The sequence below is a fragment of the Aotus nancymaae genome, unplaced genomic scaffold (assembly GCF_030222135.1).
Source record: "Aotus nancymaae isolate 86718 unplaced genomic scaffold, 86718_ANA_hifiasm-v0.15.2.pri h1tg000064l_0, whole genome shotgun sequence".
Classification (NCBI taxonomy): Eukaryota; Metazoa; Chordata; class Mammalia; order Primates; family Aotidae; genus Aotus; species Aotus nancymaae.
The window spans coordinates 5,172,612-5,199,702 of NW_026988478.1; the positions used below are offsets into that span (position 1 = coordinate 5,172,612).

General features: G+C 44.7%; 1 long non-coding RNA gene across 2 annotated transcripts in view; it reads right to left on the bottom strand.

Moving 5' to 3' along the window:
* Window positions 1-3,173: 3,173 nt before the first annotated feature.
* The window catches only part of LOC105716367 (uncharacterized), a 41,107-nt gene continuing 17,189 nt past the window's right edge, over window positions 3,174-27,091 (bottom strand). For both annotated transcript variants that reach the window (XR_001107268.2, XR_010338704.1), the window contains exons 3-4: window positions 16,224-16,292; window positions 3,174-3,409 (exon numbers count right to left, since the gene is read on the bottom strand). This is a non-coding gene — a long non-coding RNA (uncharacterized LOC105716367). The remainder of the gene's footprint in view (window positions 3,410-16,223; window positions 16,293-27,091) is intronic.

Sequence of the window (27,091 nt, forward strand, 5' to 3'; positions counted from 1 at the left end):
GGGCGCGGGGCGGGACGGAGGAGGGGCGCGGGACGGAGGAGGGGCGCGGGGCGGGACGGAGGAGGGGCGCGGGGCGGGACGGAGGAGGGGCGCGGGACGGAGGAGGGGCGCGGGGCGGGACGGAGGAGGGGCGCGGGGCGGGACGGAGGAGGGGCGCGAGGCGGGACGAAGGAGGGGCGCGGGGCGGAGGAGGGGCGCGGGGCGGGGCGGAGGAGGGGCGCGGGGCGGGACGGAGGAGGGGCGCGGGACGGAGGAGGGGCGCGGGGCGGGACGGAGGAGGGGCGCGGGGCGGGACGGAGGAGGGGCGCGAGGCGGGACGAAGGAGGGGCGCGGGGCGGAGGAGGGGCGCGGGGCGGGGCGGAGGAGGGGCGCGGGGCGGGACGGAGGAGGGGCGCGGGGCGGGACGGAGGAGGGGCGCGGGGCGGGGCGGAGGAGGGGCGCGGGGCGGGGGAGGAGGGGCGCGGCGCGGGGCGGGGGGGGAGGAGGGGCGCGGGGCGGGGCGGGGGAGGAGGGGCGCGGGGCGGGGCGGGGCAGGAGGGGCGCGGGGCGGGGCGGGGCAGGAGGGGCGCGGGGCGGGGCGGGGCAGGAGGGGCACGGGGCGGGGCGGGGCAGAGGGGCACGGGGCGGGGCGGAGGGGCACGGGGCGGGGCGGAGGGGCGCGGGGGCGGGGCGGAGGGGCGCGGGGGCGGGGCGGAGGGGCGCGGGGGCGGGGCGGAGGGGCGCGGGGGCGGGGAGGAGGGGCGCGGGGGCGGGGAGGAGGGGCGCGGGGGCGGGGAGGAGGGGCGCGGGGGGCGGGGAGGAGGGGCGCGGGGGCGGAGGAGGGGCGCCGGGGAATGACGGCGGCTGGGACACCCCGAGGTGAGAGCCCCTTTGTGGGTGAGTCCCCCCAACTCCCGGGTGACTCCAGGCGGGCACAGGCCCGCCCAACCAGTTCGTCAAGGGAAGCGGCCCGTCCAGCGCCCCGGCCGCCGCTCCACAAACCTGAGGCCGGACCCGAGTCTGGAGACCTGGCCTCGTCCGGCACTAAGAGTGACCAGAACGCCGAGGCCACACGCACCCGCTCGCCAGGCCGCAGGGTCTGGACTGCACAGTCCAGCGCGGGCTCGGGCCGCTCCCTGCCTACCCCTCTCCCACCCACGCCCCCGGGACCCACCTCAAAGCCGACAGCCCCGCAGGTCTCCCGGGCGCGGAGCCCCGCCAGTCTTCTGCCCTCCCGCCACACTACTTGGCCAGCCTCGCCCCAAGACTCCGGCTCCAAGAGAAGGTGTGAAGCCACGTGACCTGCCCAGGCTCGGGAAGCCGCACGAGGGGCTTGATCTCTCCGCCTTAAAGGGGCCGAGGCCGCCGCCGTCGTGGAGCTCCCCACACAGCGCGGGGTCTACGCCGTCAGCAGCCCCGCCCCGCCCCGTCCCGCCCCGCCCAGCTTCCCCCTCGCCCCGCTGCGGAAAGACCCGCAGCGGGGCGTGAGTTTCCAGTGCCAGCTGCTTCCTGTGCGAAGGCAGGGTGAGAAAGAAGTGTAAGGCCCTGAGTCAGGAGGAGGCTCCCTGCCCCCCTCACCCTCCACCCGTTCACAAGGCCCCATGCCCACGGGCACGTGACTGGGCCCCGCCCAGGAGTCGCAAGGAATGAGGGTACTGTGGAGCCATAGGCGGGGACTGTTAGCTACTGCCACCCCGCTGCGGCCCCGCCCAGGCGAGCAGTGGGTGGCTCTTGATGTAGGGCTGTAGGACCCCACAGGGTCGTGGGGTGTCCCTTATGCTGTGCTGAGGTTCAGGAGACAGAGAAGTAAAGAAACAGGACTGAAGAACTAGTGAAGAGCATCTGGACTTGAGGGGGCATGCAATCTGTGAGCGGAGATCAGCAGGTGCCCCAAATGCCCAGAAGCATCTGTATTTATTACGTACAAGCAGTGGGCAGGGTTGTGAGTGAGATCATCATCTATAGGCTTAGTAATAGGGCATACATAATCACGTGAGTCACAAGTGAGGGGGCCACCCCATTATGTCACTTGGGCAGAGAGGGCCGTGCCTAGTAGTAGAGGGTCATGTATGGAAAAGGGGTCCACCCCCGTTAGGTCACCGAGGCAAGGAGGTGGGCCGTGTGTAAAAGGTGTCATGCGCAACGCTTCTTATGTGGGGGCTAGAGACTTCAAAGGATTTCTAATAGGATACTGTAAGCCAATGCAGTAGGAGCTGACAGACTTGTGCTCTTCTCTTAAGATATTTATGGGAGGATGATTTGAGCTAGCACAGAAGCCAGAAAAGACTGACAAGGTGTACAGCCCCCATGACTGGTCACACCAGAGGGGTTCTTCTCTCTCAGCTATTTCCAGCATCTCAGGCCTGAGGCCTACTTTCCACAGGAACTGGATGCAAGGTACTACAACTCCTTTATCAGGAGGAGAGGCTCTTGCTCCAAGCCTGCCATACGGTGTATGCCCTTTCAGGCAAGGATGCCACTGCCTGGGTCTCTGGTTCTTGTCCTGGTCTGGCTGTTTTCCCATGTACTGCTTTTGTTCTGTGACTGCTCTAGGCATTCCTCCTACTGCAAACTACTATATGGTTATATGGAAGGATTATATAAGTCAGCACTAAATGTGTCAGTACGGCTCCACCAACAATGCCTACATGATTATATAGAAAGATTATATAGAACTAAGTATGCTAGATAAAAGTATTAAGTATGATTATATAAGCTAGATATATGTAAGCAGTAAGTTATACTTCAGGCACTAATTCTATAAACTAATATATTATTATATATGAAGGATTATATAAAGGAAATAGCTAAGTAATAACACTATAAACTAAGATATTCTTAAGGCACTAATTGTGCCTGGGGTCTGGACAGTTCTCCTTCCTCGGTGCCCATGGGGGATGTTACCCACACTTACCAACAGGAACGCCATGGGGCCGGTGTGGCTCTGCAAGGCTGACGGACTGGCTGGCCAGCCGGCCGACAAGAAACACGCACACATGTGGGCACTGTTTTTGCAGCGGCCGCGTGCAGCCTCGCACCCCGGCAGCTTATGAAGCTCCACCGAGCTGCTCCTTGGAGCTGCCCCCCAACTGGATGCAGAGCACCTGCGTTGCCCCGCCCAGGCCCTCACCTCCACCCCGGAGCGCTTGGCCCGGCCCCTCCCAGCAGGCCAGGCTGAGGAGGGCTCTGCCATCCCCACCGATGCTGGCCACAGCCGCCCCCTGGGGGGGCCCTGAGCGCGCCACTCACCTAAGTGACCCTGGCTGTGTCACTGTCTGCCCTGAACCTCAGATTCCTCCCTTATGAAAGAGGGCACGATTTACAAGCCCCTGCGAGCAGTGGCGATCCCTTTGTCAGTACAGCCGTGCTCCTCCTCTTCCAGTGATCGCTAATAAAATCTCATTTTCATCTCCAATTGTTTTCATTGTATCTGGTAAAAATTTATGGCAAAGTGTATCAATTGAGAATATCCTTCTTGTTAAATATCACACTGACTTCGTGGGCACAATGCCCATCTTGGTCTAATTTATCTTCACTAATTAAGACAGAGCTTTGTAAGGTACAGTTGTTACATTAAATTGATGTGGACCTATCCATCTGCTTCTGGCACAAATGTTTGTGACACCAGAAAGAGTGTTCAGAGAGGAAATATCTCAGGGTTTTATTACCGCCTCTAATAACCCAACGTAACTCAATGCAAAGAAGTCTCATCCTGCTGTTCAATCTTCCTGCTGCTTACATTTTGGTCCCCAGGAGCTTTGATGGGACTGAGGGTATATTAATCAATTGAGGAACAAAATGGTGATGTAACTGGAGAAGGACGTGGAAGACTGGGAAGATAGATGATGATATGTATTGGTTAGCTGCTACTGCATAACAAGCTACCCCAAAACTCAGTAGCTTGATACAGCAATCATTTATGATTGTTCACCCATCTGCAGATGTACTGAAGTCAATCACAAATACAGCACCAACGGAACGGTGCCAAACCATTTATGAAAGATCCACTCCCATGATCCAAGCACCTTCCACCAGGCCCCACCTTCAACATTGGGGATTACAATTTGACATGAGATTTTTGCAGGGGCATAAATCCAAACTACACCAGTGGGTAACTATGGTAGGCAGCCAAAATGCAAGGGGCATTCAAATGAAGAAGACAACCACAGCCTGAAATATACTCAGAAAGCTGCCGAAGCGCTTATAAATACATACCGCAAAGAATGGAAAGCAGGAATTCGTTCAAGAGATACTTGAACACCTATGTTCATAGCAGCATTACTCACAACAGCCCACAGGGTGGAAGCAAACTAAGTGTCCACCAACAGAAGAGTGGATAAACCAAACATGGTACATGCATACAATGGAATACTGTTCAGCTTAAGAAAGAAACAAATCCTGGTACAGACTACCATGGGGAAGAACCTTCGAGACATGATGCTAAGTGAAATAAGGCAGTCACAAAAGTACTGCATGAGTTCACTTACATGAAGTACCTAGAGTATTCAAATTCATAAGACAAAGTAGAAGGTGGTTTCCAGAGGTCTGGGGAGGGGAATGGGGAGTTATTCTGTAATGGGAATGAAATTTCAGTTGAGGAAGATGAAAAAGCAGGCTGGGCGCAATGGCTCACACCTACGATCCCAGCACTTTGGGAGGCCGATGGGTTAATCACGAGATCAGGAGTTCAAGATCAGCCTGGCCAACATGGTGAAACCCTGTCGCTACTAAAAATACGAAAATTAGCCAGGTGCGGTGGTGGTGCCTGTAATCCCAGCTACTCAGGAAGCTGAGGCAGGAGAATCACTTGAACCCAGGAGGCGGAGGTTGCAGTGAGCCGAGACCATGCCCCTGCACTCCAGCCCAGGCAACAGAGCAAAACTCTGTCTCAAAAAAAAAAAAACAAAACCAATTTCCAGAGATGGATGATGGTTGGTAATGGTGGCACAATGACAATGTACTTAATGCTACTAAACTACATATTTTAAAATGGTTTAAATGGCAACTTTTATGTTATATTTATCCTGCCACAATGCAAAAAAAAAAAAGTGGGGGGAAGCAAGCTATGAGGAAGCTGGGTAAGAGCTGTGGAGAGCTCACAGCTAGGAGGCATGGTACGCAAGCAGGAGGGCACTGAGGGCACCTATTCTCAGGGGATAAAGTGGAGCATCCCAGGAGGGGCCCGGATAAGTCAAAGCACACCTCCCGCTGAGGCAGGGGAGTATGGGACACTCAGTTGAAGAGGCAGGACAGTATAGCAAGATCCCGTTCACATAAGGGAGATGAAACGCTAAACGAGACTCTATGCTCCCACGGGAACACTCATATATCCTAGAAGAAGATCTGGAAGCATACTCCTGACTGTGGTTGTCTTTGGGGAAAGGCTTGAAACCTGTAGTGAAAGGAATGTTAAGCATTACCTGAATGGAATTTTTAACGCCAAGAATGTATTTGGGCATTTATACAAGAATAACTTAAGTTGAAATGAGAAAAGTTGGCTAGGTGCCGTGGCTCACACCTGTAATCCCTGTGCTTTGGGAGAGTGAGGCAGGAGGATTCCTTGGGCAACATAGCAAGACTTTGTCTCTACAAAAACAAAAAATAATTAGCCAGATACGGCAGCCCATGCCTGTAGTCCAGCTACTGGGATCTCACTACTGCGCTCCAGCCTGGGCAACAGAGTGAGACCTTGTCTCCAAAAAACAGAGAGAAAAGGATAGCACAATAGTTTCTTAGTCTTAACCACACACATTAACAAAAATAGTAGGGTCTCTATTTTATCTGACAACATCCGACAAAGGTTCAAGTTCTATTAGTTTTCGCATACTTAAAAAAATTCCCTTGGAAATATCACCTTGACACATCTTTGGGGAACATGGAATGTGGAGAATTGTTTCTGTTGCTCTCCTTCACCCCACCCATGCCAACATTCTGAATCTCTGTGCCGAGCATCAGGGAGCCACCGGCCTTGGCAGCCTTCACACTAGGCCCATCCTGGCCCTGCTACAGATCAGCAGCCTTTCTCGGCCTGTGGGAACTCTCTCTCGTGGTGTTTGAGATGTTGAGATGTTGTGAGAAAAGTGTGGAACCAGGAGTCAAGGAAGCTTCAGTCCTGGCTCTGGCTACTTATTTATTGTTCGAAGTTGGCTTTTCATTTAAGCCTCTGTGTTTCTGTTTCCTTGTTTAAAAAAATGTTATAATATATGGCTATCATAAGGTTGTTGCAAAAACTCAAAGGAGAATACAGATATTTAAGATAGTCTTCATGGGCCGGGTGTGATGTCTCACGCCTGTAATCTCAGCACTTTGAGGGTCTCAGGTGGGAGGATTTCTTGAGCCCAGCAGGCTAAGGCTACACTGAGCCATGTTCAGGCCACTGCACCCCAGCCTGGAGCCTGGGTGACAAAGCAAGACTTTATTAAAAAAAAAAAGACTTTTTTTTTTTTTTACTTTAAGTTCTGGGATACATGTGCAGAACGTGCAGGTTTGTTACATAGGTATACACGTGCCATGGTGGTTTGCTGCACCCATCAACCCGTCATCTAGGTTTTAGGCCCCGCATGCATTAGGTGTTTGTCCTAATGCTCTCTCTCCCTCCTCTTGCCTCCCACCCCTCAACAGACCCCAGTGTGTGATGTCCCCCTCCCTATGTCCATGTGTTCTCATTGTTCAACTCACACTTATGAGTGAGAACATGTGGTGTTTGGTTTTCTGTTCCTGTGTTAGTTTGCTGAGAATAATGGTTTCCAGCTTCATCCATGTCCCTGCAAAGGACACAGATTCATTATTTTAAAAAAGACATTTTGTCTTTGGGAAATAAATCCGGAAGATTAGCTTCAAATGGACAGTGGTATGGATGTGACACTTGCATCTCCCACTAAGTTGTAAACTTATCCAAGGCATTGTCCACTGTGGCTCCCACGAAGCTTTTAGGCTCGTCTTGGTTGGCCATCTTGCTTTGGTGTGCTATAAAAGGCTTGTCCAGCAGATGGCAGAAGAGAACTGAGTCAGGAAAAAACCAGCCTGGGTATTTCAGCGTGCACTGTGAACTGGGTAAAGGTTCTGCACCTTATGTCCAGCTGCAGTAGCTCTACACATTGACTTCACAATTGCTACTGAACTTCCTAATAAAGGTGGTTCTGCAAAGGCATGAGGGTTACCGCTCTATCAAAACACCATGCCACTGAGACTCACTTAGGAAGAACATTCATTTCCTGAGCACTTCCGTAGTACTGGAAATGGGATGAATACAAAATAGTCCCTCGTCTCCCTGGAGTTAACAGTCCAGCTGAGATCAAATAAGGACAGAACAATTTGCATTTTGCCGGGATGTCCTATAATGACAATAATTTCCTGAATGTTTTCAGGTTGCCTACTTTAGCCATGTGTTCTTCTCTGGCCTCTTCTCTCCAGCAACAGTCTCAAGTCCAACTCACCATCTCTGGCCTGGGCTACAGCTACAGCCTCCTAAGGGAGCAGCCTCTGCTCTGATCCACCTCCAGGTAATTCTCACTGTATAGACAAGGTAATCTTTAAAAATGCAAATGCAATTACACTGCACACCACCTACTCAAAAGATGTAACGGCTTTTTAATGACCTCATCATCACACCCTTACCCTTAACCTTACTTAACAAGGCTTATTGTGATCTGATCCCTATTTTTCTTCTCCTAACTTATCTCACCATCTCCTCCTGCAATCATCTCAAGAAACTGACTTTCACTTTCCCAAATGATTTTTATCCCTCCTGGATTTGCCCAAATTGCTTTTCTCTCTACCTAGATTATCTTAAAACTAAAACTCACTCCCTCCCAACTACACATTTTCCTTAAGTTGGCTGACTAGTATTTATTCTTCAGCTCTCAGGTTAGATGTCCTTTCTTTTGGGAAACTATCCCTGACAGTACAAGACTGGACTGAACAACCCTCCTGAGTACTCCAGGGCATCCTCTGCTTCCATTCCCCTCGAATTTCCCCTATTTCTTTGTAACGGGTTTGCATATCTTCCCCTGTCTACCAGAAGCTCCTGGCACACGAGGACTTCCTCTCACACAACCATGCATCCCCATTTCTTGACATAGTTCTTGGTACAGAGCAGCACTCAATCAAAACTTATTCAGTAAATGAATAAATAAATCAGAAAACACAATACCATCTGAGAAGTCATAAGATTCTTGGGACACAAGGTCTTAGGAGAGTAGATTGTTCTGTGTGTATCAGCCATATTCCTTTTTTTTTTTTTTTTTGAGACTGAGTCTCACTCTGTCACCCAGGCTGGAGTATAGTGGTGTGATCTCAGCTCACCGAAACCTCCGCCTCCAGGGTTCAAGCGATTTTCCTGCCTCAGCCTCCTGAGTAGCTGGGACTACAGGCACCCGCCACCATGCCTAGCTAATTTTTAAATTTTTAGTAGAGACGGAGTTTCACCTTGTTGGCCAGGCTGGTCTTGAACTCCTGACCTCATGTGATCAACCCGCCTCAGCCTCCCAAAATTCTGGATTACAGGTGTGAGCCACCATGCTTGGCCAGCCGTATCCCTTTTCATCAAGATGTTGTCAACCATACGCTCTCGAGTCAACTTGTTACCAGGCACAGCGGCTCACACCTATAACTTCAGAACTTTGGAAGGCCAAGGCAGGAGGATTGCTTGAGCTCATGAGTTCAAGACCAGTCTGGGCAACATACGGAGATCCTGTCTCTAAAAAAATAATCTTAAAATACTAGCTGGGCTTGGTGGTGTGCACTCATGGTCCGAGCTACTCAGGAGGGTGAGGTGGGAGAATCATCTGAGCCCAGGAGGCCGAGGCAGCAGTGAGCCATGATTGCGCCACTGCACTCCAATGTGAGCCACAGAGCAAGACCCTGTCTCAAAAGAAACAAAACAAAACAAAAAGACAAGTCGTTGTTGTTTTATGCAAACAGGCTTTGAACTTGGAGCAAGTCACCTAGTCAGTCTTCTCACCCACAGCAAAGGAGTTATGAAACAAACAAAAACAATCTTTACTTTTCACAGTGTTTCTTGTGAAACAGATGGGTAAAATGAAAAGGCTTTAATGAAGGAATTATTCACAGAGTTTCTGGCCTAGATAAGGTAATAAACAAGGTATGGTAGGATATCGAGAGACTAGCAGTGGTGAGAAGCTATTACCACCCTCCCGCTTCCAGGGCCTATTGAGACAAGGGAAGGAAACACTTATCAAAGGCCAGTGGGCAAGAGTTGTACCTAGGATGCAGCTACAGCTGGATATTCCATGGCAAAGTGGGAAGAGAGCTGGGAAGAGCTACCCTGACCTCTGTTGAATCCCACCCTGCCATCTCCTCATGGAACCTCCCACTGGCTGAACCTGAAGGCCAGCTGGGAATAAAGCCTGGACAGTGCAGTCCACTGGCCTCGGCGGAGCAGGGCAGAGCATGAAACTGACAAGGTGCAGAGAATCACCAGCATCTCACCTCAACAGCAGCTGTGAGAGCAGGACTGTGTCATCTCTTATGTCCTTAGAAAAATGTAGTTAAGAAAGAGAAAAGGCCAGGTGCAGTGGCTCATGTCTGTAATCCCAGCACTTTGGGAGGCTGAAGCAAGCAGATCACCTGAGGTCAGGAGTTCCAGACCAGCCTGGCCAACATGGTAAAACCCCGTGTCTACTAAAAATACAAAATTAGCCAGGTGTGGTGGTGCATGCATGTAATTCCAGCTATTTGGGAGGCTGAGGCAGGAGAATTGCTTGAACCTGGGAGGCAGAGGTTGTGGTTAACTGAGATCATGCAATTGCACTCCATTGTGGGTGGCAAGAGCAAAACTGGGAAGAAAGAAAGGAAGGAAGGAAGGAGAGAGAGAAAGAGAGAGAGGAGGGAGGGAGGGAGGAAGGAAGGAGAAAAAGGAAGGAAGGGAGAGAGAGAAAGAAAGAAAGTAGAAAATACAGAGATTTAATTATTAAATACTTTAAATGTACAGAAAAATCAGAAATAAATTTAACAGATACCCATTTGTGGTCAATCCAGATGTAACACATTAACTTTTAGTTAGGTGTCATTTCAGAGCTTTTTTTTTAACAAAAAAGAAAAATTGCAGATACAGTTAGGATGCCTCTCATAGACCAGGTGCAGTGGCTTATGCCTGTAATAACAGCACTTAGGAAGGCCAAGGCAGGCAGATCACTTGAGGCCAGGAGTTTGAGACCAGCCTGGCCAACATGGTGAAACCCTGTCTCCACTAAAAAAAAAAAAAAATGCAAAAATTAGCCAGGAGTGGTGGCAGACACCTGTAATCCCAGTTACTCAGGAAGCTGAGGCACGAGAATCACTTGAACCTGGGAGGTAGAGGTTGCTGTGAACTGAGATTGTGCCACTGCACTCCAGCCGGGGTGATCGTATGAGCCTGTCTCAAAAAAAAAAAAAATTACTCTCATGTCTCTCTCTCATTTCTCCCCTCTCTCACTGTCTCCAGAGATAAACACTATCATTAAGTCAGTGTGTGTTCTTCCATCTATAATTTTGCTACATATATTTGTGTCTATAAACAATATATAACATTGTTTGATGTCATTTTTAAAATTTACAAACTGGTCCCATACTATGATATCCTTTTGCATCTTATTTTATAAACTCAGTACAATGTTTCTGAGACTTGTTTGTGTTGGTACATGTAGATCTGATTAGTTTGATTTGACTTCTATATGGTTTTCTATCTCATAGATCCTTACATACACTGTGATTGCCAATATACTGAAATGTATTTTCACTAATTATTTTATGTATTTCTACTTATGCTTTTCGTTTCCTAGCCCTTCTTTGGAAAAGGGAGGGTATCATTTTTTTAAATTCTATTTTCCCCTAACTATTTATGAAGTTACAGATTTTTTTTTCTTCTTATCTTAGAATGAATGTGGTGACTCATTCCTGTAAACCCAGCACTTTGGGAGGCTGAGGTGGGCGGGTGGTTTGAGCCCAGGAGTTTCAGACCAGTCTGGGCAACATGACAAAACCCCATCTCCACAAAAAAAATATAAAAATTACCTGGGTGTGGTGGTGCACATCTGTAGTCCCAGCTACTCTGGAGGCTGAGGCAGGAGGATCTCTTGAGCCTTACAGGCTGCAGTAAGCCAAGATCTCACCACTGCACTCCAACCTGGACAACACAGCAAGACCCTGTCTCTAAAATAAATAAATAAATAATAACACAAATTTTAAAATAAAAAATAATCTTAAATTTTTAACACTCGTGGATGACAAAGACAATATTAAAGATCAGAAACAAATGAAACTGAAATGAAGAAAATACTACAAAAGATCAATGAAACAAAAAGTTGGTTTTTTGAAAAGCTAAACAAAATTGGCAAATCTTTAGCCACGCTAACCAAGAAAAAAAGAGAAAGAAATAAAATTAGAGGTGGAAAAGGAGACATTACAACTGATACCATGGAAATTCAAAGGATCATTAGTGGCTACTATGAGCAATTATATGCCAATAAATTGGAAAATCTAGAAGAAATGGACAAATTCCTAGAAACCTACAACCTATCAAGATTGAACCATCAGGAAATTCAAACCCTGAACAGACCAATAACAAGTAATGAGATTGAAATGCTAATAATTTTTGTCTCCCAGTAACAAAAAGCCCAGGACCCAATGACTTCACTGCTGAATTCTACCAAACATTTAAAGAAAAACTAATATCAATCATACTCAAATTATTCCAAAAAACAGATGAGAAGGGAATATTTTCTTTTTTTTTTTTAATTTATTTTTAGCTGCAACAGATACTTAGAGAGGAGGGAATACTTTCAAACACATTCTACGAGGCCACTATTACCCTGATGCCAAAACCAGATAATGACACATCAAAAAAAGAAAACTACAGGCCAATATCTCTGGTGAAATTGATGCAAAAATTCTCAACAAAATACTACCAACCTGAATTCAACCATACATTAAAAAGATCATTCATCATGACCAAGTGGGATTTTCCCCTGACATATAAGGATGTTCAACATATGCAAATCAGTCAACGTGATACATCATACCAACAGAATGAATGATAAAAACCATATGATCATTTCAATTGATGCTGAAAAAACACCTGATAAAATTCAACATCCCTCCATGATAAAAACCCTCAAAAACCGGATATAGAAAGAACATACCTCAACGTTATAAAGACCATATACAGAAGACCTACAGCTAGTATCATACTGACTGGGGAAAAACTGAAAACCTTTCCTCTAAGATCTGGAACACAACAAGGATGCCGACTTTCACCACTATTATTCAACATAGTACTGAAAGTCCTAGCTAGAGCAATCAGACCAGAGAAGAAATAAAGGGAATTTGAATTGCAAAAGAAGAAGTAGAATTATCCTTATTTATAGATGATATAATCTTATATTTGGAAAAAACTAAAAACTCCACCAAAAATCTATTAGAACTGATAAATTCAGTAAAGTTGCAAGATACAAAATCAACATACAAAGATCAGTAGCATTTCTATATGCTAACAGTGAACAATCTGAAAGCAGAATTTAACAAGTAGTCCCATCTACAATCACCACAAAATGAAATACCCAGGAATTAACCAAAGAAGTGAAAGATCTCTATAACAAAAACTATCAAACATTAATGAAAGAAATTGAAGAGGACACCAAAACATGGAAAAATATTTCATGTTCATGGATTGGAAGAATCAATATTCTTAAAATGCTGGTACTACCTAAAGCAATCTACAGATTCAATGCAATCCTGATGAACACACCAATGATATTCTTAACAGAATTTGAAAAAAAAAAATCCTAAAATTTATATGGAACCATAAGAGACCAGGAATAGCCAAAGCAAAAAAAACACAAAACTTGAGGAATCACTACCTAACTTCAAATTATACAGCAGAGTTATTGTAACCAAAACAGCACGGTACTGGCATAAAAACAGACACATAGATTAGTGGAACAGAATAGAGAACCCAGAAACAAATCCTCACACCTACACTGAACTCATTTTTTACCAAAGCGCCAAGAACATACACTGGGGAAGAAACAATATCTTTCATAAATGGTGCTGGGAAAACTGCATATCCATATACAGAGGAATGAAACTAGATTTCTCTCTCTCACCATATGTAAAAATTCCATCAAAATTTATTAAAGACTTAATTCTAAGACCACAAGCTATGAAACTACTACAAGAAAACATTAGAGAAATCTCCAGGACATTGGACGGGGCAAAGATTTCTTGAGTAATATAACCCACAGTACTGGCAACCAAAGCAGAAAGGAACAAATGGGATCACACCAAGCTAAAAAGCTTCTGCACAGCAAAGAAGACAATCAACAAAGTGTAGACACAACCCACAGAATGGCAGAAAGTATTTGCAAACTACCCATCTGACAAGGGATTAATAATCAGAATACATACACAGAGTTCATACAACTCTACGGGAAAAGAAATCTAATCCAATTAAAATGGGCAAAAGACTTGAATAGACATTTCTCAAACGAAGACATACAAATGACAAACAGGCATATGAAATGGTGCTCAGCATCACTGATTATCAGGGAAATGAAAATCAAAACTACAATAAGGTATCATCTCACCCTCATTAAAATAGTTTATATCCAAAAGGCAAGCAATAACAAATGCTGACAAGGATGTAGAGAAAAAGGAACCCCTGTACACTGTTGTGGGAATGTAAATTAGTACAACCACCATGAAGAACGGTTTGGCTCCCAAAAAAAACTAAAAATAGAGCTACCATATGACCCAGCAATACCACTGCTGGGCATAAACCCAAATGAAAGGAAATCAGTATATTGAAGAGACATCTGCACTCCCATGTTTATTGCAGCACTAGTCACAATATCTAAGATTTGGAAGCCACCTACATGTCCATCAACAGATGAGTGGATAAAGAAAATGCGGTAAATATACACAATGGAGTACTATTCAGCCATAAAAAGAATGCAATGCTGTCATTTGCAACAACATAGATGGAACTGGAGGTCATTATGCTAAATGAAATAAGCCAGGCAGGGAAAGACAAACGTCACATGTTCTCACTTATTTGCGGGATCTAAAAATGAAAACAATTGAACTTCTGGAGATAGAAGGTAGTCGGGGGTGGGGGATGGTGAGGGAGGCAGGGATGGTTAAGGAGTACCAAAAAAGTACTTAGAAAAAATGAGTAAGACCTAGTATAGTACAAGAGGATGACGATAGTCAATCATAATTGAATTGTACATTTAAAAATAACTAAAAGAGTATAATTGGATTGTTTATAACACAGAGGAAAAAATGTTTTAAAGGATGGATAACTCATTTTCCATGATGTAATTATTATGCATTACATGCCTGTATCAAAATATCTCACGTGCCCCGTACATATATACACCTACTACATACCCACAAAAATTAAAGAGAGAAAAAGAAATTTAAATTTAAAAGAGAGAGAGAGAGAGAGATGGGGCCGGGCGCAGTGGCTCACATCTGTAATTCCAGCACCTTGGGAGTCTAAGGTAGATAGCTTGAGCTCAGGAATTTGAAACCAGCCTGGGGAAAATGGTGAAACCTTTTCTCTAAAAAATAAAAATAAAAAATAGCCAGCTCTGGTGGCGCAAGTCTGTAGTCCCAGCCACTTGGAGGACTGAGGCAGGAGGATCGCTTGAGCCCAGGAGGTTGAGGCTGCAGTGAGCTGAGATTTCATCACTGCACTCCAGCCTGGGTGACAAGAATGAGACCTCATCTCAAAAAATAGAAGAAGAAGAAAAAAGATCATAGGGCCAGGCATTGTGGCTCACATCTGTAATCCTAGCACTTTGGGAGTCTAAGGTGGGAAGATCACTTGAGGCCAAGAGTTCAAGACCAGCCTATGCAACAGAGCAAAAAACTTTAAAACTTAGCCAGGAATGGTGATATGTGCCTGTAGTTCCAGCTACTCAGGTGGTTGAGGTGGGAGGATTGCTTAGGCTGAGAAGTCGAGGCTACAGTGAGCCACGATCTCATCCTGTAGTCTAGCCTGGGTGACCGAGTGAGACCCTGTCTCAAAAAAAAAAAAAAGAAAGAAAGAAAAGAAAAGGATTATACAGCCGTAAAAAAGAATGAGATCATGTCCTTTGCAGAGACATGGATGGAGCTGAAGGCCATTATGCTTAGGAAACTAACACAGGAACAGAAAACCAAATACCACATGTTCTCACTTATGAGTGGGAGTTAAATGATGAGAACACATGGAGACATAGAGGGGAACAGTATACACTGAGGCCTTTTGGAGGGTGGGAGGAAGGAGAGGATCACGAAGAATAACCAGTGAGTACCAGGCTTAATACCTGGCTAATGAAATCATCTGTATAACAAACCCCATGACACAAGTTTACCTATGCAACAAACCTGCACTTGTACTTCTGAACTTTAAAGCTAAAGGGAAAAAAAGACTGTAAAGGGAAGCAACATAAAAAGAACAACAAATAGTTAAGGTAGTCACACCCTGCCCTCGTGACAGCACCTTAGTATTTGCATGACTTTTAAAAATTACTTAATTTCTAGCGTTCAATTTAGTCCTGTCTTCAACCATTTGGTGACTCCATTATGTGTCTTAAAACCAATTAAATAGTAATTGCAGCTTCACATGTATGTTATTAGTGAGACTTCAAATTCATATCATACTGAATAAAAAAAAATTTTTTAATATTTTGCATTTGAATACATTTCCTACTGGCAAAAGTTGGGGAACTCTGTTGCCAACATTATCCAATTGCAATTAATGAAAAGGTTAGACAAAGACAAAAGGCACTTAACTTCTGAGAATCTCAGTTTTCTCATCAACCTGAAGACCATGTAACTTGTTATCTAAAACAATACTTTTTTTTTTTTTGAGACATGGTCTTACTCTGTCTCCCAGGCTGGAGTGCCGTGGCGCCATCTCGGCTCACTGCAATCTCTGCCTCCCAGGTTCAAGCTATTCTTGCGCTTCAGCCTCCCAAGAAGCTGGGATTACAGGCATCCCCCACCATGTCTGGCTAATTTCTTTTGTATTTTTAGTAGAGACGGGGTTTTGCCATTTGGCAAGGCTGGTCTTGAACTCCTGGTCTCAAGTGATGCACCCACCTTGGCCTCCCAAAGTGCTAGAATTACAGGCATGGGCCACCATGCCTGGCCCAAACCAAAACATTTTGATAGTGAGAGGTTATGCTATTAATGATTATTCTGGAACAACGTATGAACTGAGACTGTCCCGGGCATCTCTAGATATAGTTACCTACCCATTTGGAGAATGGACGACCCGTACTAGATAATCTCAAAGATTTCTTCCAGCTTCACTTTCTGTTGCCCTATGAGAAAAAATAAAAGTAGGGAATATTTGTGTTTCTTTGAAACAATTCCATACTCTGGTACATAAGTAAGTTGCCTCTTCTATCAGACGTTTAATTTTTAATAATCTAAGCTATGGTAAGAATTTCAATAATTTAGATAAACCTCCAGGTGAAAGACTATGGGATGAGAACAGGCTGAAGTTCCCCTTTCTTTTTCCCCAAAGCCTATCAACACCCTCACAATGCCAGCTACGTGGCTTACTCATCACTCAGTGAGAACAGCGATCCAGAAGGTTTTGGAGTAGTTTCTGGTTCTCCAGTCTATGCCCAATAAGCTCCTCTGGAATCAAAAATCCTCAAAATTACCCTGATTTGCTCATTTCCACAATGCAAACATGTATCAACATATCACATTATACCCTACAAATATATACAATGATCACTTGCCAATTAAAAATAAAGCCCAAAAAAGGAGGAAAAATAAACACTCTAGTCCTTACAGCTGTTCTCTCAGTGGTCCACACATTGTTGGCCACCTCTAAATTTCCTCATGTATTCCTATTAAACAATGTCAAGTGAAGAAAATAGAAGAGGCACCAAGACAGAAAAACAGGCCAAGAGAACGGAATAAGAAGCCTAAAAACAGACCCACCCACATATAAATGGCAACTTGAACCTTGACAACAGAGGCATTTGTAAACACTGGGGGAAGAAAACACAGTTGAAGATATAGTACCAGGACAATTGGCTTCATGAAGAAAAGATAAATTAGACCCTATCTCACATATAACAACTTGCAAATGTGAAAAACAACATTTCTCGCAATTTGGGAAGAATATAGGAAAATGTAGTTTCATGATATTACAGTAAAAAAGCACTTAATAAGGCAGGAAAAAACACAAACAATAAAGAGAACAATTGTCAAATTTTACAAATGAAAATTATAATATATGTATAAAAAAGGAGCTCATAAAAATTAAAGGACAGCCACAGATAAGCATATAATAAACAGACTAATCAACTGGGATAAAGAAATCTTACAAAATAATAAGAAAAAGACAAACAATTAAAAATTGGCAAATAATCTGGTCACAGAATTTACATCAACAGAAACATAAATGTCCAATAAACATACAAAAAGATGTTCAGGGCTGGGTGCAGTGGCTCATGCCTATAATCCCAGCACTTTGGGAGGTCAAGATGGGTGGATCACTTGAGGCCAGGAGCTCAAGATCAGCCTGGCAAACATGCCAAAACCCCATCTTTGCTAAAATGTAAAAGAAATTAGCCAGGCATGGTGGCAGGTGCATGTAATCTCAGCTTCTTGGGAGGCTAAGACATGAGAATTGCTTGAACCCGAGAGGTGGAGGTTGCAGTGAGCCGAGATGGCACCACTGCAGTCCAACCTGGGTGACAGAGCAAGACTTTGTCTCAAAAAAAAAAAGGTGGTCAGGGAAAATGCAAATTAAAACAACAATAAAATATAATTTTACTCATAATTTGGCAGCAGAGTCTGATAATACTAAGTGTTTGTGAAAATGTCAAGAATTAGAAATTACTATTCACTGCTAGTGAAGGTGTAAATCAGTTTAGCCACTTTAATGAACGATTTAGTAATATTGAAAACCGCTTTTTCTTGCCGGGCGCGGTGGTCACACCTATAATCCTAGCACTTTGGGAGGCTGAGGCAGATGGATCAATTGAGTTCAGGAGTTTGAGATCAGCCTGGCCAACCTGGTGAATTCCCATCTCTACTAAAAATACAAAAATTAGCCAGGCATAGTGGTGGGCAACTGTAATCCCAGCTACTTGGGAGGCTGAGGCAGGAGAATTACTTGAACCCAGGAGGTGTAGGTTACAGTGAGCCAAGATCATGCCACTGCACTCCATCCAGCCTAGGTGACAGAGCAAGACTCTTCTAAAAAAAAAAATTGCTTTTTCTCAATTGAGAATTGGACACCGAGGAATACATTATGAAACTCACATGTTCACAATATAATGTGTAAATATGTTTACTGCAGCATTGTTTATAACAGTGAAAACTAAAATAAGCCAGTTTTTCTATCACTTGGGGAATAAGCAAACTATATAATGGGGTACTATCCAGTAGTTAAAATTAATAAATGTTAATTTTTAATTTAAAAAAGTAAATTACAAAAAAGATACATGATGTCATTTAAATACATTTAAAAACAAAAGCAACCCGTTGTTTCAAACCCATTCAGGTCTGAACCTGTACACGTGTTTAGTATACCTGTCCATGTGGCTATACTAAAAGGTATCAAAACAGGATGGAAATAATGCCCACTCACTTTAGAATAAGTGGTTAGCTTTGAGAAGAAAAAATGTGGTGAGTAATAAAGCTCGTTTATGTCTTCTACCTCACTGTTTCTCTCTTCTCCTTCTGGTATTCTAACACACTTATGTTAGATCATTCAATATTGTCCCATAGCTTTTGGGTGCTCTGTGGTTTTTACTTTTTTTTCTCTTTGTGTTTTGGTTTGCGTAATTTCTAATGACCTGTCTTCAGGTTTATATATTCTTTCCTCAGCAAGGTACAATCTCCTGAACTGCTCATTGACTTAATTCATCTCTGTTACCTTGTTTTTTATTTCTATCAATTCAATTTGACTCTTTCATGTATTTTAATCTCTCTGCTGAAATCCATCTATTAATGTATGTCGTTTACATTTTCCAGTGGAGCCTTTAACACATTAATCACAGTTAGTTTAAATTCCCAGATAGTCTCAACATCTAGGTAGTCTTTAGGATTGATTTATTCTCCAAGATGACAGATTGGAGGCAGCGTTAGCATGTTGTTCCCACTTGGAAAGACAAAATAGCCTGTAGATATACACACTGTCACTTTTTTCCCAAAAAAACAATGCAGGAACTAAGCAGGAAAACTAAAATCCACAAATTATTTTATTTTATTTTATTTTATTTTGAGATGGAGTCTCACTCTGTCACCCAAGCTAGAGAGCAGTGGCACAATCTTGGCTCACTGCAACCTCCACCTCCTGGGTTCAAGCGATTCTCCTGCCTCAGCCTCCTGAGTAGCTGAGATTACAGGCATGTACCACCACCAGTTAATTTTTGTATTTTTAGTAGAGACGGGGTCTCACCATGTTGGCCAGGCTGGTCTCAAACTCCTGACCTCAGGTGATCCACCTGCCTTGGCCTCCCAAACTGCTGGGATTACAAGTGTGAGCTACGACACCTGGCCCACAGATTATTTTTAAAAAGTATCAGGCTGCAGCCTATGGCGTGAGCCAGGTTAAAAAAAAAAAAACCTGTAAGTCCCCAGAGTGTGACAGGGGGAGAGACTGTCTCCAGGATATACACCCCCACCAGGGCACCTGATAATCCAGGCCACAGGGAAAGCCCCTACCCCTACCCAACACTGGAACTGATTTTGGGAGCCGTAAGGAATATGAAAGCACGAATGGTAGCAGGAGGAACTTTGCATGCACTCCCAGTCTCCAGCACGGACCAAGGGAAGCTATTCCTTATTCTGCCTCACAGGAGACCTCACGAAAGCCTGCCAACTTACCCAGGCAGCAGTCATTGCCTGAGTTAGTTAAAAGCTCCCAACTGAATTTTGCAATATAACCTCGAGTTGGGAAGAACTCCCTTGTCAGGAACCCAGGAGCAAGGGGGAAGTGTGCTGCAGCCATGAGCAAATGAGCTGGGTTCCCTGGCTGTGTGGGCAGACTGGGAGGGGCATGGCCTGAAAGCCATGGTTCTTGTCTCTGCAGGGGAAAGCTTATGGCCCTAGGAAATTTTGAGTTTTAAGCATAGATGGCCTGGATCTTAGCTTGCTGCTACTAGCAGAATACTGTGGGTGTGAGATCTGCCTTGCCAAGTGCATGGGAGCTGGGTGGGGCTTACTGCTGCCTATTACTCCCCACTCCCTGCATGAACTCTCCTGTGCAGCAGAGGCAGTTATGCTCCTCTCTGGAACATTATCCCAGTGGCCAGAGAACCACCCCTAACTCCCACAGGGGCCACTGCTTGCCCCGCATGGACCTGCCTGACCCAGCCCCCTTCTGGCTTTGCCCACCACCTGCCCTGGTAGCTTAACACAAAAGACAGAAACTTTTAGGAGCACAAAGGACAGAAACTTTTCAGAGCTTTATGGTGCCACCCATTGCCCGATAATCCAAAGTACCAGCCCTGAGTAGCATAAGGCAAACACAAACCCCACCACATCTGCTATAGCTGGTGCTCTTTGGTAACTATCACTTCCTGGCTGAAGGCCAACTCACTCCATCATCCATGACAGCATCTGCAGGTAGAATAACACTGTGCCCAGGAAGGAGAAAACTTGTGTGTGACCCCAGCCATCACCATTGCCTGCACCACTCTGGCTAACCAGGAGGTCCTGAATCTGTCCACGTGACCTACTTATTACTGCTAAAACTGGCATTTGAGGAAGCCAATACACTAAGGCTATCTATAAGCAAGAAATCTCAGAGTCTACGTCACTCCCCTGTCACCCCTATTAGAGCAGGTGCTGGTACCCACTGCTGGGAGACTTGAGGGCAGGTCACAACTCTGAATCCCTTGCAGATATTCCCTAGTTCCAGGCTGAAGTGTGGCAGCCACACTGTGTGGCTAGACCCAGAGGAGTAATAGCATTCACAGTAGTCTGGCTCTCAGGGCCTCCTACTCCTAGAGGAAGGGGGAGTGCACCCCATCAAGGGAACACCCTGTGGGACAAAAGAACCCAGGTGGCAAGCCTTGAGTCCCAGGCCTTTCTGCTGGTGGGAAGTTTCCTTCAGCAGAGACACAGTTGCAGTGCTGGGATCAGCAGGGAAAATCTGCAGCCTCTCCCACAAGTCAGGCAGTGCAGGTGTTTGTGAAGGATGTTGGAGAGACGGACTTCTTTTCTACCTCATTCACCACTGAAAACAAGCTGGGGTTTTTCCCATGAGAGCTCGGTGTGGGTGCACCTATAGACAGCCTCTCTGGAACACTGGGTACAGGCTTACACGAGAGATAGACTCACAATTCCTGTCTACGTGGAACATCAACATTCCTGCAGATGAGCAGAGGTGCCTATCTGCTCTAAAAAACCAGAACACTGGGTCAGGAGTGTGTCTGGGAGGTGGATAGCTTTCCTGCTGGCCTGGCAGAAGAGCTGAGGTGGCTCCAGTCCTTCCTTCCAATAAGACCTCAGTGTTTTTCACTGAGAGCTCCCCCAGTCACCTCTGTCAAGGCTGGGACCTCTGCCCATCATTGTTTATTATTGCATTTCCCCACCTGGTTTAGCCACAGCTGGTTTTCACCAATGCATAGCTCCTATTTTGGTCTGAAGCCTGAACTATTCAACCCAGTAAAGTACTGTCGGAAAAGAAAGAGAGAAAGAAAGAAAGAAAAGAAAGGAAAGAAAGAGAAAGAAAGAGAGAGAAAGGAAGGAAGAGAGAAAGAGAGAGCGAGAGACAGGAGGGAGGGAAAGAAAAGAAGTGCATACTATGGGGGAATGAGATAAGCTTCAAGAGACCCCTGTCATTCCAATCCTATAGGAGACGGTGACCTTGCTCACACACTGAGCACATTGCTACTATAAGCAGCATCTGAAAAAGCCATCATACAAAGACTCTACAACCAAGGAACTCATACAGAGCCTTCACCCCTGAAAGCATCAAGTACTGAATTAGGCTACAATAAACATAAACATTAAAATCACATCCTTAAGGAGGGAAAAATAAATTTAAGAAACACAGGCTGGGCATGGTGTCTCACACCTGTAAGCCCAGCACTTTGGGGAGGCAGAGGGTGACAGATCACTTGAGGTCAGGAGTTCGAGACCAGCCTGGCCAACATGGTGAAACCCCCATCTCTATTAAAAACACAAAAATTAGCCAGGCATGGTGACCGGCAGCTGTAATCCTAGCTACTCAGGTGACTGAAGCACAAGAATCACTTGAACCCAGGAAATGGAGGCTGAAGTGAGCCAAGATCAGGCCACTGCACTCTAGCCTGAACAACTGTCAAACAAGAAAAAAAAGAAAAGCAGTAAAGATGAGAGCAGAACTAAATGAAATTGAAACCAAAAAGTACAAAAGGTCAGTGAAACAGAAAGCTGATTCTTTGAAAAGATAAATAAAATTGGTAGACCATTAGCTAGATTAAGAAAAGAAGAGAGAACATTCAGATAGGCTCAATTAGAAATGAAACTGGAGACATACAACACTACAGAAATACAAAGTATTGGCCAGGCTCAGTGGCTCACGCCTGTAATCCCAGCACTTTCGGCGGCCGAGGTGGGCGGATCACGAGGCTGGGAGATCAAGACCATCTGGGCCAACAAGGTGAAACCCCGTCTCTACTAAAAATACAAAAAAATCAGCCAGGCATGGTAGCGCACGCCTGTAGTCCCAGCTACTTGGGAGGCTGAGGCAGGATAACTGCTTGAACCCAGGAGATGGAGATTGCAGTGAGCCGAGATCATGCCACTGCACTACAGCTTGGGCAACAGTGCGAGACTCTGTCTCAAAAAAAAAACAAAAAAAAACAGAAATATAAAGTATCATTGGATACTACTCTGAACACCTCTATGCACACAAAATAGAAAATCTAGAGGAAATGGATAAATTCCTAGAAGCATACGACCCTCCTAGATTAGATCAGGAAGAAACAGAAACCCTGAATAGACCAATAACAAGCAGCAAGATTGAATCAGGACATTTTTTTAAATGCCAACAACAAAAAAAATCCCAGGGCCAGGCCGGGCCAAATGGATTCACAACTGAATTCTACAAGACATTCAAAGAAGAGTTGGTACTAATACTACTGAAACTATTCCAAAAGAATGAGAAAGAGGGAATCCTTTTTAAGTCATTCTATGACGCTAGTATCACCCTGATACCACAACCAGGAAAGGATATAACAAACAGAAAACTCTAGACCAATATTCCTGATGAACACACATTCAAAAAGCTCAGCAAAACACCAGCTAACCGAATCCAACAGCACATCAAAGAGATAATTTACTGTGATCCAGTTGGTTTCATCCCAGGAATGCAGGGATGGTTTAACATATGCAAGTCAATAAATGTAATACATCACATAAATAGAATGAAAAACAAAATCATATTCTCATCTCAATACATGCCAAAAAAGCATTGGATAAAATCCAGCATCACTTTATGATTAAAAAAAACCCAGAACGGTAAGCATAATAATAATAAAAAACCCTCAACAAACTACACATAGAAAGTACTCAATAAATTCTCAAATTAATACTCAAATTAATAAAAGCCATGTATGACACATCCACAGCCAACGTGATACTGCGTAAGAAAAAATTGAAAGCATTGCCCCTGAGAGCTGGAACAAGACAAGGATGCCCACTTTCACCACTTCTATTCCACATAGTACTGGAAGTCCTAGCCAGAGCAATTAGACAGGAGAAAGAAATATAGCCATCCACACTGGAAAACAGGGAGTCAAACTATCACTGTTCACTGATGATATTATTATATACCTAGAAAACCCTAAAGACTTCTCCAAGACTCCTAGATTCAATACATTAATTCAGTAAAGTCTGGGATTACCAAATCAGTGTACACCAATCAGTAGCGCTGCTATACACTGACAATCTCCAAGCTGAGGATCAAATCAAGAACTCAATCCCTTTTATGACAGCTGTGGAAACGAAACAAAACCTAGGAATACACCTAACCAAGGAGGCGAAAGATTCCTGTGAGGAGAACTACAAAACACCGTGGGAAGGACTCACAGGCCGGGCGCGGGGGCTCGCGCCCATAATCCCACCGCTTTGGGAGGCGGAGGCAGGTGGATCATGAGGTCAAGAGATTGAGACCATCCTGGCCAACATAGGAACGATAGAAGGAACGAATGCAAAGTGCTCAAGGGGTGCCTGATCCCATATACTAAGCCCAGGGCCTGCCCTCTTCATCCCAGAGACACTGTCCCCCACAGTTTTCTCGGCTCTGGGCACCCCCAAATTTCACAGGCTAAGACAACGTTAGCTTCTGTCACAAAATGAGAGCTTCCTTATGAGCTGGGGTGGGGGGAGGTATTAACAGCCAACTTTAAAATCAGGCAGGAAAAAAGGTGCTGAGGAGAGACAAAGTAATAATTGACTCCAGCTTGGGCAGGGCAGGCTGGGAAGAGGAAATGGCTGGGGTTGGATTGGATCCTGTTTAGGTAAGGGAAAGACTTCAGTGGCAGATAAAGGAGGAGTTGTAAGATCGTTAGGGGGCCCATGCCGAGCCTACCCACGCACTATCTCACTCAGTCCTCGCAACGCCCGCGAGGAGGGTTCTAGGATCACACCCGCTTGACCGAAGCGGAACCTGGGACAGGCATGCGCGAGGAGTCAGCGGGCTTCACCCGATCCAACCGCAGCTGGCCCCATTCTCAGCCTCGAGGAAGAGTATTTCTTGATGAGGGACAAGCACGAGGAAGGCACGGAGGAGGAGAGGCGGGGACACGCACGAACCTGTGGGCTGCCATGCTGTGCCCAGCTCCTTGCTGGCTTCTGGGGACCCCCCAGAAGCTACTTGGGAGTCTGAGGCAGGAGAATCACTTGAACCCAGGAGGTGGAGGTTACAGCGACCCGAGATGTGCCACTGCACTCCAGCCTGGCAACAGAGGGAGATTCTGTCTCAAAAAGAAAGAAAGAAAGAAAGAAAGAAAGAGAGAGAGAGAGGGAAGGAAGGAAGGAAGGAAGGAAGGAAGGAAGGAATCATAGATGACACAAGTGGAAACACATCCCATGCTTGTGGGTTGGAAGAATCAATCTTGTGAAAATGAACATACTGCCCAAACTAATCTAGAGATTCGATGCAATTCCATCAAAATACCAATATCATTTTTCACAGAATTAGGAAAAAAAATCCTAAAATTCATATGGAACCAAAAAAGAGCCAGAATAGTCGAAGCAATCCTAAACAAAAAGAACAAATCTGGAGACATCCCATTAGCAGAATTCAAATTATACTACAAGGTTATATTTACTAAAACAGAATGCTACGGGTATAAAAGTAGGCACTTAGGCAAATGCAACAGAATAGAGGACCCAGAAATGAAGCCAAATACTTACAGCCAACTGATCTTCAACAAAGCATACAAAAACATAAATTGGAGGAAGGACACACTATTTAATAAATGATGCTGGGAAAACTGGCTAGTCACATGTAGAAGAATGAAACTGCATCCCTATCTCTCACATTATACAAAAATCAACTCAAGATGGTTCAAAGACTTAAATCTAAGACTCAAAACCATAAAAACTCTGGAAGGTAACCTTAAAAAAACTCTTCCGAACATTGGCTTAGACAAAGAATTCATAACTAAAACCCCAAAAGCAACTGCAACAAAAATAAAAATAAATAAATGAGACCTGATTAAATTTAAAAGCTTCTGCACAGCACAAAGAGTAATCATCAGAGTAAACAGATAACTCACAGATTAGGAGAAAATATTTGCAAACTGTGTATCTGAGAAAGGACTAGTATCCAGAACCTACAAGGAACTCAAACGAATCTGCAAGAAAAAAATAGTCCCATCAAAAAGTGAGCAAAAGATATGAATGGGTATTTCTCAAAAGAAGATATACAAATGGCCAACAAACATATGAAAAAGTGTTCAATATCACTAATCAGCAGGGGAATGCAAATTAAAACCACAGGGAGATATCACCTGACTTCTGCCAGAATGGCCATTATTAAAAAGTCAAAAAAAGAAAAATAGATGTTGGCGTGGAAGTAGTGAAAAGGGAACACTTATACACTGCTTCTGGGAATGTAAATTGTTATAACCTCTATGGAAAACAGTATGGAGATTTCTTAGAGAAATCTAGATCTAAAAGGAGATCTACCCTTTGATCCAGCAATCCCACTCCAGGGTAAATAAATCCAAAATAAGTCATTATATGAAAAAGATACTTGTGCGTGTATGTTTGTTACAGCCCAATTCACAATTGCAAAGATATGGAACCAACCTATGTGCCCATCAACTAATGAGTGAATAAAGAAAATATTGCATGTGTACACCATGGAATACTACTCAGCCATAAGAAGGAAGAAAATAATGTCTGCAACAACTTGGATGAAACTGGAGGTCATTATTCTAAGTGAAGTAACTCAGGAATGGAAAACTGAACATCGTATGTTCTCACTTAAAGTGGGAGCTGAGCTATGAAGACACAAAGGCATACAGAGTGATATACTGGACTTCGGAGCCTCTGAACAGGGAGGATAAGAAGCGGGTGTGGGACAAAAAAACTACATATTGGGTTCAGTGTATACTACTCAGGAGATGGGTGCACTAAAATCTCAGAATTCACTACCATATAACTCCTCCATTAGCCAAAAACCACTTGTACCTCAAAAGCTATTGAAATTTTTTAACAATTAAAAATAAAAATAAATAAATTGGTTTTATTCATTCTTTAATAATGGGATAGCTTTTTTTTCCTTATGGTATATCTTTTATAGATATATATATATATATATATATATATATATTTTTTTTTTTTTTTTTTTTTTTTTTTTTTTGAGACAGAGTCTCCCTCTGTCGCCCAGGCTGGAGTACAGCTGGCATTATCTCGGTTCACTGCTACCCCCACCTCCCAGGTTCAAGTGATTCTCCAGCCTCAGCTTCTTGAGTAGCTGGGATTATAAGCATATGCCACCACGTCCAGCTAATTTTTGTATTTTTTAGTAGAGATAGGGTTTCACCATGTTGGCCAGGCTGGTCTCGAACTCCTGACCTCGTGATCTGCCCACCTCGGCCTCCCAAAGTGCTGGGATTATAGGCGTGAGCCACCCTGCCCAGCCTGT